Source organism: Triticum aestivum, chromosome 4B, assembly GCF_018294505.1.
Source record: "Triticum aestivum cultivar Chinese Spring chromosome 4B, IWGSC CS RefSeq v2.1, whole genome shotgun sequence".
In the NCBI taxonomy this organism is placed as follows: Eukaryota; Viridiplantae; Streptophyta; class Magnoliopsida; order Poales; family Poaceae; genus Triticum; species Triticum aestivum.
Window position 1 is genome coordinate 403,796,778 of NC_057804.1, and position 19,727 is coordinate 403,816,504.

General features: G+C 41.0%; 1 long non-coding RNA gene across 3 annotated transcripts; it reads right to left on the reverse strand.

Moving 5' to 3' along the window:
• Positions 1-3,999: 3,999 nt before the first annotated feature.
• LOC123092372 (uncharacterized) lies at positions 4,000-8,292 on the reverse strand. Of its 3 annotated transcripts, XR_006444514.1 has the most exons (7): positions 7,824-8,289; positions 7,516-7,694; positions 7,386-7,436; positions 7,111-7,188; positions 6,219-6,332; positions 4,418-5,652; positions 4,000-4,201 (listed from the first exon to the last, which is right to left on the reverse strand). It is a non-coding gene; the product is annotated as an uncharacterized lncRNA (long non-coding RNA). The 3 variants fall into 3 exon arrangements; XR_006444515.1 differs by having other exon boundaries at positions 4,000-5,652; positions 6,207-6,332; positions 7,824-8,292; XR_006444513.1 differs by having other exon boundaries at positions 4,000-5,652.
• Between the last annotated feature and the right edge of the window lie 11,435 nt (positions 8,293-19,727).

Sequence of the window (19,727 nt, forward strand, 5' to 3'; positions counted from 1 at the left end):
TTTGAATGATGAGCATGATTGCAATGTTGTTAGTATAAATTCTATGAACATCCAAAGTACTAATGATGATTGCACTAGTCATGATAAAGTTGTTTCTTATAAGCATGTCAATTTTTGTGGAGTGCATAGAGTTTGTGAATAGATGCCTTATAGGGATGATAGGTTTTGTAAGAAGCATAAACATGATGAAACCAATCGGTGGCTTAAGGTGATAGATAAATTTGCTACAATATTATTCTCTCTTCATCCCATTACTTGTGAACTTTGTAATAGAGTTGGTCATCTTAATTTTCAGTGCATACTTTTTCATGGTCAAATCGTTACCAAATATTGCAATGACTTGATCACCCTTGAACTTTATAATGAACTTTGTTTATTTTTGGGGTGTGAAGAATTGTCACATAAAAATGGTTGGTTTGAAGCATTTATATTCACGGACCATGCTGAAACTACTCTTAAAGAAATCTATATGTTTTGCGTGGTAAATTGCAATGAGAATGCTTATATTGCCAACTATAGAAAGATGGGAAAACTATTAGAATATAAAAGAAATACTAATGAAAGGGTAAAGCTCTCCACTTCCCCTCCTATTGTCTCTCGTGATGAAATAGGTTACGAGAATGAGCTTCCAATGCAACCAATCTCATCAATAAGGAGATCCAAAAAGGTCATTAAACCCACACATGATGTGAAGAAGAAAAAGAAAAGACAGAAAAGCAAATATATAAAGGTATCTCTCCTAAATGATGTTTCCCATATTATTGTTATGCCTCTTGAGAGTGAATCAAAAATAAATGTGGATGATGATATACTTGACAATGATATTGATTCTTTGCCTTATGGTACAATGTCCGAAGAAACTATTGAGGATGATTTTGTTATTCCTATTACTCATTGTGATGATTATAATTGGGAAAATAATGATACTTCTTGTAATCTTGAAAATCTTTTTGGCATCAACTTAGAAATTTGTGATGATAATAATTGTTATACTATTGGTGCTATTCACACTATTAATGATGAGAGTGATTATGCTTATGATATGCAAAGGCCAAAGCTTGGGAATGCTATGTTTGATGAGAGTGACATGTTTGAGAATTTATTTGCTGCAATTAATGTTTCTCCCAAGCTTGGGGATGCTATGTTTAATGAAGATGATATTTTTAGTTCCCCAAGTTTTGATGAATTTTTTTATTATGATGATAGAATGCCTCCTACTTATGATGATTGCAATATTTATGAAAGTGGGTTCGGAAGAGTTTCAACTTTAGATAATAGTTATCCCACTATTTTGGAGAGTGTTGAATCTTATTATAATGATAAAAGTGGATGTGGAGAGGTCACGACTTTATTTAATGATGATTCCACTATTTCGGATGAGGTCCCAATTGATTATGAGAACAAAGTTGCTATCTATGATGATTATTGTGATGACATGTATGCTATAAAGAATAATGATAACCATGAAACTTGTCATCATGATTTTAATTTTCAATTGGATTATGCCTCACATGACAGTTATTTTGTTGAGTTTGCTCCCACTACTATTCATGGGAATATATTTGCTTATGTGGAGAGTAATAAAATTTCCATGCTTATGGATTATGAAAGGAATGCTTTATGTGATAGTTATATTGTTGAGTTCATTCATGATGCTACTGAAAATTATTATGAGGAAGGAATATATCCTTGTAGGAGTTGCAATAATATCAAGTTTCCTCTCTATGTGTTGAAAGTTTTGAAGTTATGCTTGTTTTGTCTTCCTATGCTAGTTGATTCTTGTTCCCATAAATTGTTTGCTCACAAAGTACCTATGCATAGGAAGTGGTTTGGGCTTAAATGTGCTAGTCATATTCTTCATGATGCTCTCTCTATGTTTCAATTCTTATCTTTTATGCGAGCATCAATGAAATCATCATGCTTAGCTAAAAACGCATTAAAGAAAAGCGCTTGTTGGGAGACAACCCAATATTTACCCCTATTGTTTTTGTATGTTCACATGATTATGATATTGTAGTATTCATGTTTTATAGCTTTTATTTCAATAAAGTGCCAAGTAAGACCTTTGGGATGGTCTATGGCGATAGTTGATTTGATCTTGCTGAAAAACAGAAACTTTTGCACCCACTAAAATAATTTTCAAAAATCACATATGCGTGATTTTGATCTGAATTTTTTACACAAGATTGATATACAAATTGCCTAGATTTTCTTAAGTTTTCAGAATTTTTGGAGTTACAGTAGTATGGAATGTTTCCAGATTACTGCAGACTATTCTGTTTTTGACAGATTCTGTTTTTTATGTGTTGTTTGCTTATTTTGATGAATCTATGAGTAGTATCGGAGGGTATGAACCATGAAGAAGTTGGAATACAGTAGATAAAACACCAATATAAATTTAGAATGAGTTCACAACAGTACCTAAGTGGTAATTTGCTTTATTATACTAACGGAGCTTACGAGTTTTCTGTTGAGTTTTGTGTTGTGAAGTTTTCAAGTTTTGGGTAAAGATTCGATGGACTATGGAATAAGGAGTGGAAAAAGCCTAAGGTTGGGGATTCCCAAGGCACCCCTAGGTAATATTCAAGGACAACCAAGAGCCTAAGCTTGGGGATGCCCCGGATGCATCCCCTCTTCCGTCTTCGTTCATCGATAACTTTACTTGGAGCTATACTTTTATTCACCACATGATATGTGTTTTGCTTGGAGAGTCATTTTATTTTATTAGTATTTGCTTGCTGTTATTTAGAATAAGGTTTTGTATCTTTTATTTCAATAAAAGTGTCACGGATAGCCTTCACCATGCACAATTTGCAAGTATATGAGTTGCTGTTTCAAAACAGAAAGTTTGTCGCTACTGCAAAAGTTCCCTAGAAAGTCGGAATGTGATAAAATGTTGAATTTTTTGTAGAATAAACTATGATAAATTCTCTATAACGTGGTAAATTTTCAGAATTTTTAGAGTTAAATAAGTATGGTTCCTCTTGCATTCTTTACAGACTATTCTGTTTAGGCAGATTGCTATTATGTTTGCATTGTTTGATTATGTTTGCTTATTTAATGATTCTACTAGTTGACCCGTTGCGCCGAATGGCGCAGAGACCTGCTGAAGACATGTTGTCGATGAAATAGTTTCATGCTGCAAGAACCTTCAACTAAAGTCATGTTCGCGATGAAAATAGTTTCTTTTACTAAGGACAGGCCATGTATATATAGTCAATTTTGTTGTCATCTGCTAAATCCATATGCGCCTTGAAAAAAAACATGGTTTAATTTGCAGAGCCTCACGTGTTTCAAGTATGAATAAGAACTACCAACTCTTTTTGTGTGATTCAAACACATTTCCAGAGTTTTTATTTCTTAGTACATGTTGTCTAAAGTAACATTTGCCCAGAGAGAGAGAGAGAGAAGCATACCCCTCTCTCATTATGATTATTATTATACATACTTTTACGCAATGCTCATTTAACCTGTGAAGGACTACGCAATGCTCATTTAACCTGTGAAGGACAAAAATATTCCATCTTCTCTGAATGATGAACTAAACCAAATAAGAAATATATGCAGTAAATTCATTCAAAGTAGAAAAGGGATCTTACATCAAATAAGGCATTACAACAAACATGGTGTTATCTTTGTAAAAGAAATTACATCATTAGAAGAGAAAAGGGAAGAAAACCAAACATGAGATTGAGTTTAATACATCTAGGAGGAGGTCGTAGACATCACCTTGATCATTTTGCGGCCTTTGGAGCAAAGGATCCATGGTTTTTAAATGCTTTGTCAGGCTGCTAGAGTAGATAACATGGAAACATCGTCCCTACCATCTCGATGGCTTAGACCCAGGGAGCCGAATGTTCATCTCGGCCCTCCCAGGCTTCCATCAATGGATTTTTATAAAGACTGAGAGGCCCTATGCATGTTCAAATATGCGAGTAGCATATCCAATACAAATCAAAAAAGAGAAAAGAGAAGACCACAAACATCACAAAAACAAAATTTTGACAAATTATCTCTATTGTAAAATTGAGGGAGTAACTCATTATTCGAGAGAACTTCAAATTGACAATTCAATTACAATGATCAAAGACAACTGTAAATTGCTAACTTAATTACATCATTCTTCACATAAGCTTATGACTGAGGAAATTTCTTGACTGGAAGGTCACATTTCAAGCCATTGCACTTATAAAACCCAGCCCTGTTGTCATTTAAATTGCAAATTAATCATCAATAATGCACAATAATTAATGACCCACAAACGATTTGGAGCCTAAGGAGGAGAAAATATCAATGCAAATAAATACACACGTAGTAAGATGCATTGCAATAGTCGTATTATTTGAATTCGTAAGCTGACCAGCAAACGCATAGTACACAAAAGAGACAAAGCTTTTAACCATAATTGGTGCTTAACCTTCTTGCCCCTGCTAATGATTTTGGCCATGAATGCATCAGAGTAAGGGGAGGAAGAACGGGACGGCGCCTGCCGGAAGTTGCCGATGGGTGTTGACGGCCTGGCCAAGCCATCTCCCTCCATGATAGGTGGCAGTCGGCGGAGAGGTGTAAATATGACGAGATGTGAAAATAAGCTCGAGGAAATTAATATGGACCAGCAAACTGACAAAAGCAGAATATAACATAATTATATTGCAGAGTGTACTAACATAATTATATTCCGGATTAAACTAATAGCACAACAAATTTACAGGGTTAGAATGCAGTGCACATATACATCTTAGTGGCACAAAAACTATTTATCCAACTTCACTAACAATGTAGAAATTGGCTTCAGTGTACTAACATAGTTATTTTGGATATAAGCAATCAACCACGAATTTAACATCAGAGATATCTGACCATTTTAAGTAACAAAAAAGAGCCCAATAGCAAGATAGCACAATATGGAGCTGCATTGACCAGCCCCTTTTAAAGAAAGGCTTTAGGATCAGAAGCTGTGTCCTGTGTAGTTGATCAACTTGGAAATATAAAAGCATTTCCTTCAAATCAGTACGGCACCTCCGACAAATGCAATGTGATAAGAAAGCAATGAACATATACACTGCTCCACACTTAGTTTTGTATGTAAAAAGAAAGCCATGCCAGATGATTTTTTTTCGATCACAGAAACCCATCCTGAATACATCTGAATGATATAATCAATTTTTGAAATGTTGGCAGGCACAAGAAAAACACACGAGTAAAAATAATAATATATGATTGGTATCTGTATTTGATCCACCTGGGTACATGCACATCCTAAAAGCAACAAACAAGCTGCTATGCAACCTGATGTGCAGCTTATCACATGGTACACAGAACTTCACAAATTATCAGGACATCAATCAAGTATTAAAATGTGAGCAAGCAGATAAACTTACTCCAGAACTTGTTTCCCAAAGTACTTACAACACGCTGACCACAATGTAAAGCCGGTGACCTATACTGATCTACAGGACTACATCATTGTAATTTGTTCAAACCATCACCTAAATTCCACACACTGCCTCACTACATGCAGGTGAAAAGGCATAAATTAGAACATGACTGAACAAGTGATAACAAGATTGGTATACCTAGTTTGGAACTTGTATGCAGAGCTGGGGAAATGAGAAAGTTGGAGGTGGTGTTATTGTGGAAATCCACACAGACCTGAAAAGAAGTTATCCAACCAATTAGACAAAAGACCTTGTTTTGAGTATACGTGCACTTAAACCTTTCATTAACAATCGTTTTGTTGTTGGTCTGCACCATATGAACCCAAAGTGAGTTTTTCCCTTTTACTTTTGTCTTTTCATGCAAATGTGTAACAGAGAGAGGGTCTGAACAGGATTGTTAAAGACTTCAACTCATTTTTTTTACCAAAACATGCATACAAGGCATAATAGTGATTCAGTATATTTGCTAGAAGATACTGTAATGTAAATTTATAAGAGAATGTAGTATAAACACAACTGAAAATTCTATAAAATAGTTTAGAAGATACCATATTAACAACGAGTACAATATAAAAAAGAGCCACTTTAAGGCATAATGGTGATTTAGTGCTGGTTTTCAAATAAACGCAAACTATGCTACTACCACCACAAATTAAGGCTCGCAATATAAAACAGAGCAATTGCCCAAGTATTTATTTTGTGAGTGTCGAAGCATGATAAATGTGAGCGGAAATCCTGTCTTATGAATGAGCAGTTTGATTTTCTCACATGATATAGTACCTGATGCACCCGTGCTTGGATTACTGCTTGTTGGGGGAAAGCAAGCACAGCGAAGCTTCAGAAATAACACTATAGGGATCACCATATTTTACAGATAAAATTTTCATTGTTAGCCTGTCCACAAAGTCGGCAGAAAAATATCAGTGTTGCCTCCAAAATCGTACCAGCAACTTTACCATGTTATACAGAGACCCTAAAAAAACATCAGGAAATAAGTACCCAAATATAATAACAAACAAATAAACCTACTCGAGAAATCGTTCCCCATGCTACCTATATGCCTTGCTTAAGAAAAAAATAACCTGCCTAAGAAATTGTTTCACACGCCCACCTAAAATCTAAATCCAATGGGTTGTGGCCAAACTTATCTGCACCACCAAACCATTTTAAAAGGTCAAACAAGCAGTTCCAATGGGCCATTTAGCTCACTGGCAAGTCCAACCTCCACATAACACCTAAGAGATTCAAGACAAAAGCTAGCTCAACGTTCCTCACAGCTAATAGAAACACCATGAGAGAACTGTTCTGCAACAAAAATGAAAATAGCAACCATAGTGACAGTAGCAGGGTTCAGAAAACTGATTTGTTTTTCTAGAACCAAACCAAGATTGTTTTTAATATCATGCAAAAGCTCTTCTTTTGTGTTTTTTACACGGATAAAACCTGTCCAAATCTATGTTTTTCGGCCTTCAGTGCCATTATTAAGAACACCACAACTACAAAAGCTTCTGCCTTTGCACAACACTTTCCTCCCGACTTCACTAAATCATAGAAGAATATAATTTTTATAATTGACAATAGTAATAGTCTCCAGCTATAGTAGCAGGGCCGAATTCTCTCAACTATATATTGCAAAAAGGGTTGTCGTAGTCTCCGGCTTGGCTGGTTTTACCTTGAACAAAATTGCGATTTAGAAAAGCAGCGTGGGTTTTCTGAAGAAGCTCTTGTACCCAGTCAATAGTCCCATTGCCTGATTGGAGTGAGGGAGAAATGCAGGTAAGAAGAATGAATAAGCATCCTGAAGTGAGAGTAGTAAATAACCAAGAAATGAACCAATAAAAAACAGAAAGAGCATTCACTATCAGACCCATTAATTTGTCCATATACATGATTTAGAGTATAACTTGGGAATGAAAACTATCTAGGCAGATTAGAGATAGAGCTCACCTTGTTTTTTCCTCTTCCTCAAGATTCTTCCTCTTCTCTTCTTCATTCGATCTGCACACATCATGTTTAGAAAAACATAAAACAAGATATCCAAATTAGATTAAAGAACCAAGGGAAACAACAGGGGAACCTGCATGAGTTTTTCTTCTGCATCTTCCATGGATGACGAATATCACAAAGAATGTTGAGATCCATCTTGGCCTCACCTTCTGTCGAGGATGACAACGACGAAGGCACCATGGACCACCGCTTCGCTAGCATCACCGCCTGCTACAGCCGCGGCTCCCCTCATCCCCGGCGACGCCACCACTGGAACATGAGAGGAGGTGAGGAAAGGTGACGGCCACTATCACCCCGTGGCGCCGGCGACCGCCAACTCCAGATCGAAGAATTGGGAGGAAACGAGGAGATGAGAGGAGAGGTAGCGGCCAAGCTCACCTTGACATCTTCCAAGCTCCTCCCGTGCGCACCATCTTCAGCCGTCAGGATCTCATCCATGAAAATGCTGCTTTTCCCTATCGTCGGCTTCTCCTCCACCCCGTGAGGCGTCCGCTGCCCGGTCTTCGGCCTCGCTGAGCGGGTGGCTGTGGATGCAGTAACTGTGGGGATCAAGGGAAACGGGGGCTAGGGTTTGGGAGGTGGCTGGCACGGGACTGAGAGGAGGGAGGGGGCCGATGACACGGCGGAGGAGAGGAGGTGGCCGAGGTGAGCGGGGAGAAGAGGGGCGGCGACATGGGAGAGGATGGAGGTCGGATGGAGCAGGGGCAGCGACCGCGGGATGGTAGGAAAGGGGGCTAGGGTTCGTGGCGGCTGAGGGAGAGAGATCGAGGAGGGAGGAAGGGTTGCGGCGTGCGGGCGATTGGATTGGGTCGATGGGGGTTTCGAGGGCAGGGCACCCACGCCCCCGCAAATGGCGCGACGCGCACGCGGCGTGCGGGGAGAGGGCGCACCTACACCTCGAAACGGATCACCCAGCCAACAGGCACAGAACACGAGCCCACCAGTCATTGTGCATGAGAACTTACCACGCGGTCAAAATCACCAGCGAGAGCAACGAGCATCTAACGGCCCAAACGAAGTCAAATACCAGATTGACCACGATCTGCCAACGAAGTCTGAAATCGGGGAAGCCTCCTGGAGGTGAGTTGGCTAGCTTCTGTTTTGTTTTAAATTTGAGAATAAGAGTGTTAAATATGCAGAGGCATTTAGGCAATATCAAATAATAATTTTAGTGATTTTATACAGTAGAAAATGATAAGGTTTTGCATGGATTTATACTAACTTATCTCATGAGTTCTTGTTGATTTTTGTGTGGATGAAGTTTTTTAGATTCCGAGAAACTATGATATGAAAGAAATTAAGGAGACACAAAAGCTCAAGCTTGGGGATGCCCAAGGCATCCCTAATTAATACTATTCCAAGAAGTCTCAAGCATCTAAGCTTGGGGATGCCCCGGTTGGCATCCCGCCTTTCTTCATCAACAATTTTCGGTTAACCTCGGTTGAGCCTAAGTTTTTGCTTCTTCACATGATATGTGCTATCCTTGGAATGTCATTTCATTTTCTTTTGCTTGTTGTTTGAATAAAATATTAAGATATGAAATTCTTAAATGAGAAAGTGTCCTCACATAGCTAAATAATTATTTGACAACTCATTGATCTTCACTTATATCTTTTTAGAGTAGTTTGTCATTTACTCGTGTGCTTCACTTATATCCTATGAGTAAATGTTGAATGAATTAAATATCATAAATCTAAAATTATATATATATTTCATATGATTATCCCATGGGGAGTAATGACTTCACATATAAAAAGTAGAGGTGGTAAATTTGTTGAAAGTTAGCAAACATAGTATTGGTCACTTGAACAATTCATGAAAGAATATTGATGAAAGAGAGATTTCACATATAAATATACTATCTTGGACATCTTCTATGATTGTGAGCCCCATTAATTATTTTCAAACCGGAGCAAATTAGTTGAAGTTGGGTAAGGAAGACAACATAATGAGTTATGCTTGGGTATATTTGTATAGAAGTTATGTTGTTATGGATCCTCCAACATGTGGTGCTTGCTATTTAGAATCTTTTTCTAGCCTAAATTTTTGTACTAAGCGGGAATACTGCTTGTGCATCCAAATTCCTTGAATCAAGTTTCTTCCATGAGTGTCTGACATATCTACCTATACGCGGTATTCACCTGTCGTTCCAAGTAAATTTGCATGTGCCAAACTCTAAACCTTCAAATAATAATCTGTTTTGTATGCCCGAATCGCTCATGTAGCGACTAGGGGCTGTCAGTATCTTCCATGCTAGGTTGGTTATTCTCACGATGAGTGCACTCCAATCATCATTCATGAGAAAATGGCTGGTAATTGGGATGCCCAGTCATATGATCGAAAGATCAAAAACAAAATCGCAATTAAATTAAACAAAACTCCCCCAGGATTGTTGATGGTTGGACGGTACCCGTTGTTTCAGAACAGCCGTGGAATGTGCTTGTTGGTGGTGGGGGAGTAAAAACTTTATCATTCTGTTTGGGAACCGCCTATAATGTATCTAGTATGGAAGATATTGGGAACTCTTGGTTTTTATGTTGACAATGAAAGCATACCTCTCAAAATTATTTTCATCTCTGTTTTAAAAGCTTCGAGCTCTGGCACCTCTGCAAATCCCTGCTTCCCTCTGCAAAGGGCCTATATTTTACTTTTATGCAAGAGTCAGTAGTATTCCTTTTCATTCCAACCTACTCTTTAGTTGGCAAGCATCAAGTGACTGGGAAAGATCTAAGCATATATGGCCATTCAAATATATTTGATCATGAATTATTATTTTTGACAATTATCTATATGATAAATAAGTTGGGAGATGAAACATTAATCCCCTATCTTTATCTGCGTTCAATGGATGCTATTTGTTTTAAAAATATGCTTTAATTGGAAGAAATTATGGAAGACTATATGATAGTTGAGTATGTGGGATTTGCTAAATCAAAGCTCTTACATAGACCCTTCCTGAAAATAAGATGGATTGCAATTGTTTGATGACTGAGAACCTAGTTTGTTAGTTTTCAAGAAAGTTTATGATCTATGCTTTAACATGTGAATAGCTTGTTACTTGATCATGAGAAGTTTTATGAGATGAGCTACTGTTAGGATATATAAAGATGCTACAAAAAGTGATTGAAATTATCATTGATCAAACTTGTGCACTTGCTAGCATTTCACATCAAAAATTCTGTTTTTATCATTTACCTACTCGAGGACGAGCAGGAATTAAGCTTGGGGATGCTTGATACGTCTCCAACATATCTATATTTTTTTATTGTTCCATGCTGTTATATTATCTATATTGGATTCTTTATATGCATTTATATGCTATCCTATATGATTTTTGGGACTAGCCTATTAACCTAGAGCCCAGTGTCAGTTTCTGTTTTTTCCTTGTTGTTGAGTTTAGCAGAAAAGGAATATCAAACGGAGTCCAATTGACCTGAAAATTTACGGAGAATATTTTTGGAAAATATAAAAAATACTGAAACAAAAAGTTATCAGAGAGGAGTCTCGAGGCCACCACAAGGGTGGAGAGCGCCCCCTAGGGCGCACCCCCCGTCCTTGTCGTCGCCTCGTGGGCCCCCTTGACTTGTTCCCGACGCCAACACCTCTTATAAATCCCAAAAACCCTAGAACAAAACCGAGATCGGGAGTTATGGCGCCGCAATCCTCTGTATCCACGAAAACCCAATCGGGACCCTGTTCCGGCACCCTGCCGGAGGGGGGAATCATCACCACCCCGATGCTCTCCATGACGAGGAGGGAGTAGTTCACCCTTGGGGATGAGGGTATGTACCAGTAGCGATGTGTTTCTCTCTCTCTCTCTCTCTCTCTCTCTCTCTCTCTCTCTCTCTCTCGTGTTCTTGATATGGCACGATCTTGATGTATTGCAAGCTTTGCTATTATAGTTGAATCATATGGTGTTTCTCCCCCTCTACCTTCTTGTAATGGACTGAGTTTTCCCTTTGAAGTTATCTTGCCGGATTGAGTCTTTAAGGATTTGAGAACACTTGATGTACATCTTGCATGTGCTTATATGTGGTCACAACAGGATATTCACGTGATCTACTTGATGTATGTTCTGGTGATCAACTTGCGGGTTCCGTGACCTTGTGAACTTATGCATACGGGTTGGCACACGTTTTCGTCTTGACTCTCCGGTTGAAACTTTGGGGCACTCTTTGTAGTTCTTTGTGTTGGTTTTTGAATAAATAAATCTGAGATTGTGTGATGCATATCGTATAATCAAACCCGCGGATACTTGTGATGACATTTTAGTATATAGGTGACATTAGGGTTTTGGTTGATATGTGTCATAAGGTGTTATTTTAGTATGAACTCTAGGGCTGTTTGTGACACTTATAGGAATAGCCCAATAGATCGATCCGAAAGAATAACTTTGAGGTGGTTTCGTACCCTCCGCTATTAGTGACTTTGGAGTGACTGTTTGTTGGACGTTGAGGGATTGTTGTATGATCCAGTTATGTTATTATTCTTGAGAGAACTTGCACTGGTGAAAGTCTGAACCCTAGGCCTTGTTTTCAAGCATTGCAATACCGTTTTCGCTCACTTACCACTTGCTACCTTGTTGTTTTTATATTTTCAGATTACAAAAACCTATATCTACCATCCATATTGCACTTGTATCACCATCTCTTCACCAAACTAGTGCACCTATACAATTTACTATTGTATTGGATGTGTTGGGGACACAAGAGACTCTTTGTTATTTGGTTGCAGGGTTGTTTGAGAGAGACCATCTTCATCCTACACCTCCCATGGATTGATAAACCTTAGGTCATCCACTTGAGTAAAATTTGCTACTGTCCTACAAAACTCTGCGCTTGGAGGCCCAACACAAGTCTACAAGAAGAAGGTTGCTAGTAGACATCATTCACCTCTAAGGATCTTATGACATTTCATAGCATCAAAGTCTAATTACTGCATGGGTAAAATAGGGTCATAGGGTAAAGGTGAAACACCCAGATCTCTTGCTAAGCGTGTGGCATAAATTCCACCATACAAATAACCACTACTATCGTTGTGTTGCAATCTGCATGCAACAATCGCTCCAAGATTATAACTTTTGTCACCGGTGAGAGTAGTGCGTATGAGGCTCAAATCTGGAGCACAAAGTGTACTACAATCTTGTTTACCTACAATATATTTTCCATTGAATAATGCAAAGTACTGGATTGCGGGAAAATGAATGCTCTTTATTCTACATTGCGTCACTCCCCTAGTTTCACCATAGCAAAGACCAGTCAAGAATGTTTCAAACTCAGATCTTGGTGGTTCATCAAGCGAACCCCAGGATGGAATTTTGCAGCGATGAGCAAATCTCTCTAAGTATATGGTAAATGGGTTCTCATACAACTTAAATGACACCCTAGACTCACGGGGATGGAATTTAAATCCTTTGACAAATGATTCGGTGAGAGTGAGGTGTTGTGCGCATATCTGAAATGTAGGGACCGAGCTCGGCATCGTGAACATATTGCATAAATTATTCCTTAATGCCCACACTCACCATATAATCGTTGCATGGCCATAAGCATGTTTTGGTGGCAGCATCTCATATGGAACTTTCACTTGGTTTGACATAAGACTGATGAGCGAAGCTGCTACTAGAAGATGCCTACAAGGATCTCCTCCTTGAAGAACTCCTTCCAAAGAGGTTCATCATATTCACGTACAATTTTCTAAAAATTTTCAGGTGACAAAAATTTATCAACAAAACTTTGCAAGGTTGGTAGCAACTACTCATAGGTATGCATAGAGGCCATAGCAAGCATTCAAACTACTTAATACTCTAAGTATTCAACATGCAAGCTCATCTACAGCAGCACCAAGAGCAACTAATTATTCAAAATATAAACAACTAAAGCAAAAACTAATTGGACAATGGGGGAGTCACATACCAAGCAACGATCCCTTGAAACAGTTTCAGACACGGAGCTTCAAGGAAAGAGATCAAAATCCCCGGGTTCGGGAGCAAGAACACAAGAGAGAGAGAGAGAGAGAGAGAGAGAGAGCAATGATGATTTTTTTCTGGAGGTAGGTGGTGATGTGGGATGAAGAGATAAGTGAGGGGGGCACGTGGGGGCCACAACCCACCAGGGCGCGCCTGGGGGTCCTGGCACGCCCAGGTGGGTTGTGCCCACCTGGTGCACCTCCCTCTGATATTATATGCACCAAAATTTCTTAAATATTCATAAAAAATGGTATTAATATTTCAGAGCATTCTAAGAACTTTTATTTTTTGGTCATTTTTTTATTGCACAGAAAATTCAGAAAATAGACAAAACATGGCATTTATTTTATTTTACTAATAAAACAAAAACAAATGGTAGGGATAGAAGGTAGTGCACACTAAATTCATCAACTTCATACCTCTCAAAAATGATCCATTAATAAGGTTAATCAAGTCTTATTAACAACCACTTTTGATTAGCATGAAACCGAAGAACTTTCGTAAATCACTAAGTTACCTCAACGGGGATATGAATGTCCCCAACAATAAGCATTTCATATTTATTTTGAAGAGTAGGTAGAGGTAGTTGGAAGCTTCCAATAGTGATTGTCGGAGATTTTTCAATAACATTAACACCATTCACTTGGAATTGTTTCTTCGAAAAGTGCACCGTATGCTCATTACCATTGATATGAAAAGTGACTTTGCTTTTATTGCAATCAATAATAGCCCCTACAGTATTCAAGAAGGGTCTACTGGTAACCCACAAGTATACAGGATCGCAACAGTTTTCGAGGGTAGCGTATTCAACCCAAATTTATTGATTCGACACAAGGGGAGCCAAAGAATATTCTCAAGTATTAGCATCAGAGTAGTCAATTCAACCACACCTGAAAGACTTATTATCTACAGCAAAGTATTTAGTAGCAAAGTAATATGGAAGTAACGGTAACAATGGCAAAAGTAATAGTAGCAGTTTTGTAGCAATCGTGACAGTAGCAACGGAAAAGTAACAAAGCAAAGATCAATATGTAAAAAGCTCGCAGGCAATGGATAAATGATGGATAATTATGTCGGATGGCATTCATCATGCAATTATTATAACATAGGGTGACACCGAACTAGCTCTAGTTCATCAATATAATGTAGGCATGTATTCCGAATATAGTCATACATGCTTATGGAAAAGAACTTGCATGGCATCTTTTGTCCTACCCTCCTGTGCCAGTGGGGTCCTATTGGAAACTAAGGGATATTAAGGCCTCCTTTTAATAGAATATCAGACCAAAGCATTAGCACTTAGTGAATACATGAACTCCTCAAACTACAGTCATCACCGGGAGTGGTCCTGACTATTGTCACTCCGGGGTTGCCGGATCATAACATGTAGTAGGTGACTATAACTTGCAAGATAGGATCAAGAACACAAATATATTCATGAAAACATAATAGGTTCAAATCTGAAATCATGGCACTCGGCCCCTAGTGACAAGCATTAGGCATAGCAAAGTCATAGCAACATCAATCTTAGAACATAGTGGATACTAGGGATCAAACCCTAACAAAACTAACTCGATTACATGGTAAATCTCATCCAACCCATCACCGTCCAGCAAGCCTACGATGGGATTACTCACACACGATGGTGAGCATCATGAAGTTGGTGATGGAGGATGGTTGATGATGATGATGGCGACGGATTCCCCTCTCCGGACCGCAAAACGGACTCCAGATCTGCCCTCTCGAGGAAGAATAGGGCTTGGTGGCGGCTCCATATCGTAAAACGTGATGAATCCTTCTATCTGAATTTTTTCTCCCCGAACATGAATATATGGAGTTGGAGTTGAGGTCGGTGGAGGTCCAGGGGGGCCACAAGGATGGGTGGCGCGCCCCACCGTTGTGGCCATGCTGTGGGCCCCTTCACTTGATTCTTTCGCCCATATTTTTTATTAATTCCAAAAATCATCTCTGTGAAGTTTTAGGTCATTCCGAGAACTTCTATTTCTGCACAAAAATAACACCATGGCAATTCTGCTGAGAACAACGCCAGTCCGAGTTAGTTCCATTCAAATCATGCAAGTTAGAGTCCAAAACAAGGGCAAAAGAGTTTGGAAAAGTAGATACGATGGAGACGTATCAACTCCCCCAAGCTTAACCCATTGCTTGTCCTCAAGCAATTCAACTGACAAACTGAAAGTGATAAAGAAAAACTTTTACAAACTCTGTTTGATCTTGTTGTTGCAAATATGTAAAGCCAACATTCAAGTTTTCAGCAAAGATTATGAACTAACCATATTCACAATAACTTTTAGGTCTCACATTTACTCATATCAATGGCATAATCAACTAGCGAGCAATAATAATAAATCTCAGATGACAACACTTTCTCAAAACAATCATGATATAATATAACAAGATGGTATCTCGCTAGCCCTTTCTGAGACCGCAAAACATAAATGCAGAGCACCCCTGAAGATCAAGGACTAACTAGACATTGTAATTCATGGTAAAATAGATCTAGTCACAGTCATGCTCAATATAAATTAATAACAATGGATACAAATGACAGCGGTTGTGACGCCCCCGATTCAATCGTACACTAATCATACACGCAAATGTGTACGATCAAGATCAGGGACTCATGGGAAGATATCACAACACAACTCTAGACACAAATCAAAATAATACAAGCTTTATATTACAAGCTAGGGGCCTCGAGGGCTCGAATACAAGCTCGATACACGAGTTAGTGGAAGCGGCAATATCTGAGTACAGACATAAGTTAAACAAGAATGCCTTCAGAAGGCTAGCACAAAAGCAACAATGATCGAAGAGGCAAGGCCTCCTGCCTGGGACCTCCTAACTACTCCTGGTCGTCGGCGGCCTTCACATAGCAGCATCCATCGGTGATGGCATCTGGCTCCAAGGGTCCACCATCTGGTTGCATCAACCGGAAAGAAGAAAGAAGGGGGAAAAGGGGGGTAGCAAAGCAACCGTGAGTACTCATTCAAAGTACTCGCAAGCATCAGATCTATACTAAGTATGCATTAGTATCAAATGGAAGAGTTGTATCTGTGGACTGAACTGTAGAATGCCAGAATAGAGGGGGAAGGCCTAGCCTATCGAAGACTAGCATCTTCAAGCAGCTCCGAGCATCTTGCAGCATGTAGAAGAGTAAAGAATAGTAGTTTATAATTAACAAGCATGTTGTAAAATTAATGCCCAGGGATCCTTCCTCGACTCCCTGCGAGAAAGCAATCCCGAAGCCACATATCTCAAGTATCCATTTGTAGTTGTATAAGATCAGGATATAAGTCTGAACGTCCGTTACCATGGACACGGCTATTAATAGATAATCTTCCCTGCAGGGGTGCACCACGTTTTCCAACATGCTCGATCACTCTGGCCGGACACACTTTTCTGAGTCAATGCCCAGCCTCGGAAGATCAACATGTCGCAGCCCTACCTAGGCTCAGCAGAGAGGTCCCCGTCGGTCTACATCCTAAGCACTCCGGGGTCTGGGCCCATCGCCCGGTGCACTCCGGGTCGTTACGTGCAGGGCGATACAGGCCACCTCCACTGGGGCACCGACCGGGCCGTGCCGCAATGCTGAACTGGACGTCTGACAAAGCTTCGGCTGATACTGCGACGTCGAGGCCCATAACTATTCTCACGTGGTGGTTGGTGCGTGAAGGCCAAAGGCCAACTCAGAACAAATAGCCAAACCATAGTGTATTATTAGCTTGCGAAGACGAGCAGAGACTCACGATAAGGTGACCCGGTCGCCCCGTCTCGAGGAAATACGGCAAGGGCTAGCCCAGCCCACTCGGGGGCGGCCTGCCGGCCTGGCCGTGCCTCGTAACCATCTTGCGGGTGCTCTCTGGGCCCGCCCGACTTTCCCAAAGGTCTCAAGTAAAGTCAAGGTAACCGTGTGTCCAAACATCAAGGGGAAAACCCGAGGAATCACCCACGGAGGATTCCACTCAATGTAATCATCAAGGTGAACGTAAGAGGGACCACCCTCGAGGTTCACACTTGAGGTGTTGAACGACAGAGCCGTATCGGGAATGGTGAAAGAGGAAATCACCCTCGATGACCACGACCGAATAGCTACACTATAGAATTATCATCAGGAGTGCGTTATGAGGGATCACCCTCGACACTCGATAGTAGCTCTGCAGAGTCGAGCAACTAAAGGGGCGTGATGTGATGTGAGGTGTCGGGCTCTGGTCGTCGATCACGTCGATCGAGGCGTCGATGATGAAGCAGGGGCAACAACGACAAGGTGGGGGTCACTGATGGATCACTAACCAACCTATACTAAGCAGTTTAGGATAAGCAAGTAGGTAACAAAAAGCAGGTACAAAAGCAGGCTATGCATTAGAATAGGAGCAAACAATAACAGTAGCAAAATCTAATGCAAGCATGAGAGTATAGAATGGGCGATATCGGGATGATCAAAGGGGGCTTGCCTGGTTACTCAGACAAGAAGGAGGGTCGTCGTCGACGTAGTCGATCACAGGGGCATCAGCAGTGGTCTCGAGGTCTACCGGAGAAGAAGAGAGGGAAGAAACAGTAAATACACGCAAACATAAGCATAACAAGACAATAAGAGGGGCTAGAGGTGTTCTAACGCGGCGCTAGGCGATACTGGCGAAGGGGGAAACATCCGGGAAAGTTTTCCCGGTTCCGGACGTCTGTCAGACAGATGAACCGGAGGGGAAAGATTGCTTGTTTGCTATGCTTGGGACGTGGGCGGATGAAAGGACCGCGTATTCGGATTCGTCTCGTCGTTCTGAGCAACTTTCGTGTACAAAGTATTTTAATCCGAGCTACGGTTTATTTTATATGATTTATTAAAGTTTAAAGCAATTTCTGAAATTATTATAAATTCGACTTAAAACAGCAATTACATTTTGTACACAGCAGTACCTAGCCAATGTGCATGACTGGTGGGGCCAGGTCAAAGGTGAACAGTTCAACTGGGCCTACATGTCATTGACTTAGACTTTTCTTAAAATTTGTTTTTCTTTAAACTAAAAGTGGGTCCACATGTCATCTACTATTAGACTAATTAACTAGTACTAGTAATCAGACTAACTAACTAAATTAGTCCCTAAACTAGTAATTGGGCCAGCCACACACACAGAACACACACTCACGCACACACACACTCGGCCATTGCTGTAGCCATGGCCAATAGCAGTAGCAAGCGGCAGTTTGCGGTAGCAGCAGTAGAAAGCACGCCTCAACGCACCAAAGCAGCAAGAAAAGCAGTGCAGTAGCAAGCACGCACAACAGGAAGCCAAGCAGCAAGCAGCGGCCAAGCAGCGAGCAGCAGCAGCAGCTAAGAGGAGCAGCGGCGCATTAGGCCGCCGCGGAAGCAGAAGCAGCAGTAGCAGCACTAGTAGCAGAGTAGAGCAGAGCAGCGGGAGCAAGTGGGAGAGGGCGCCATAGGCGTTCGAGCGTGGGCAAGGGCAGCGGCAACCGCAGATAGCTACAGCGGGCAACGGGGGCGCGACAGAAGCAAGCGACAACAGAAGCAATACGCTCACATACGCGGGTGATCGGGGCTCGTGGGGATTCGGTGCTACGGGACAAGATTAAAGGCGGGAACAGAGGGGAAAACACGTCGTGCTCACATCGGTGACGAGGAACAGCTCGGGGCAGCCGGAGGTGGTCGAGGCGCGGCGAATCGATGGCGACATCGTGCGGCGGCCGTGGCGATGGAGACGCAACCGGGGCGACGACTTCAAGGCGGTTCCGCCCGATTCCTGCCGTGTCGATGAAGAAAGCGACGATGTGCGGCTCCTGGTCATGGTGCAGGTACGAGGGACGACCGGTGGCCACGGGATCAACAGCGAGTGTGGCAGCGGCAGTTCGGTCTTGTATCGATTCGAGAAGGGCGAGCTGGAGAAGGGGAAAGGGCGAGCTAGGGTTCGACCAGGCCGTCGGGGAGGGTCTTATGCGTCTCGGGCATCGATGGATGAACGCGCGAGGAGATCTGGCGCACGCGCGTGCCTGGCGCCATGGCCTCGGTCTCCACTGTCCAGAGCTACAGGAAAGGCCGGCTAGGCTGGGGTGGGCCGCACTGCAGCCACTAGGGGCCCAATCCAGCAGGAAGTCTTAGTCTTTCCGATTATGCTTTTCTATACTTTCAATAATTACTGTTTTGCATTTAACTGGAGCACCAAAAGCTTTAGTTTTAAAGAAAACTTGGCACATAATTTTCACACAATACCTTGAGATGGCACAAAAAGTTTGGGGTCAAAAGGAGTTGCCTAACCATTTTTAGAAATTGACAAGGCCGATTT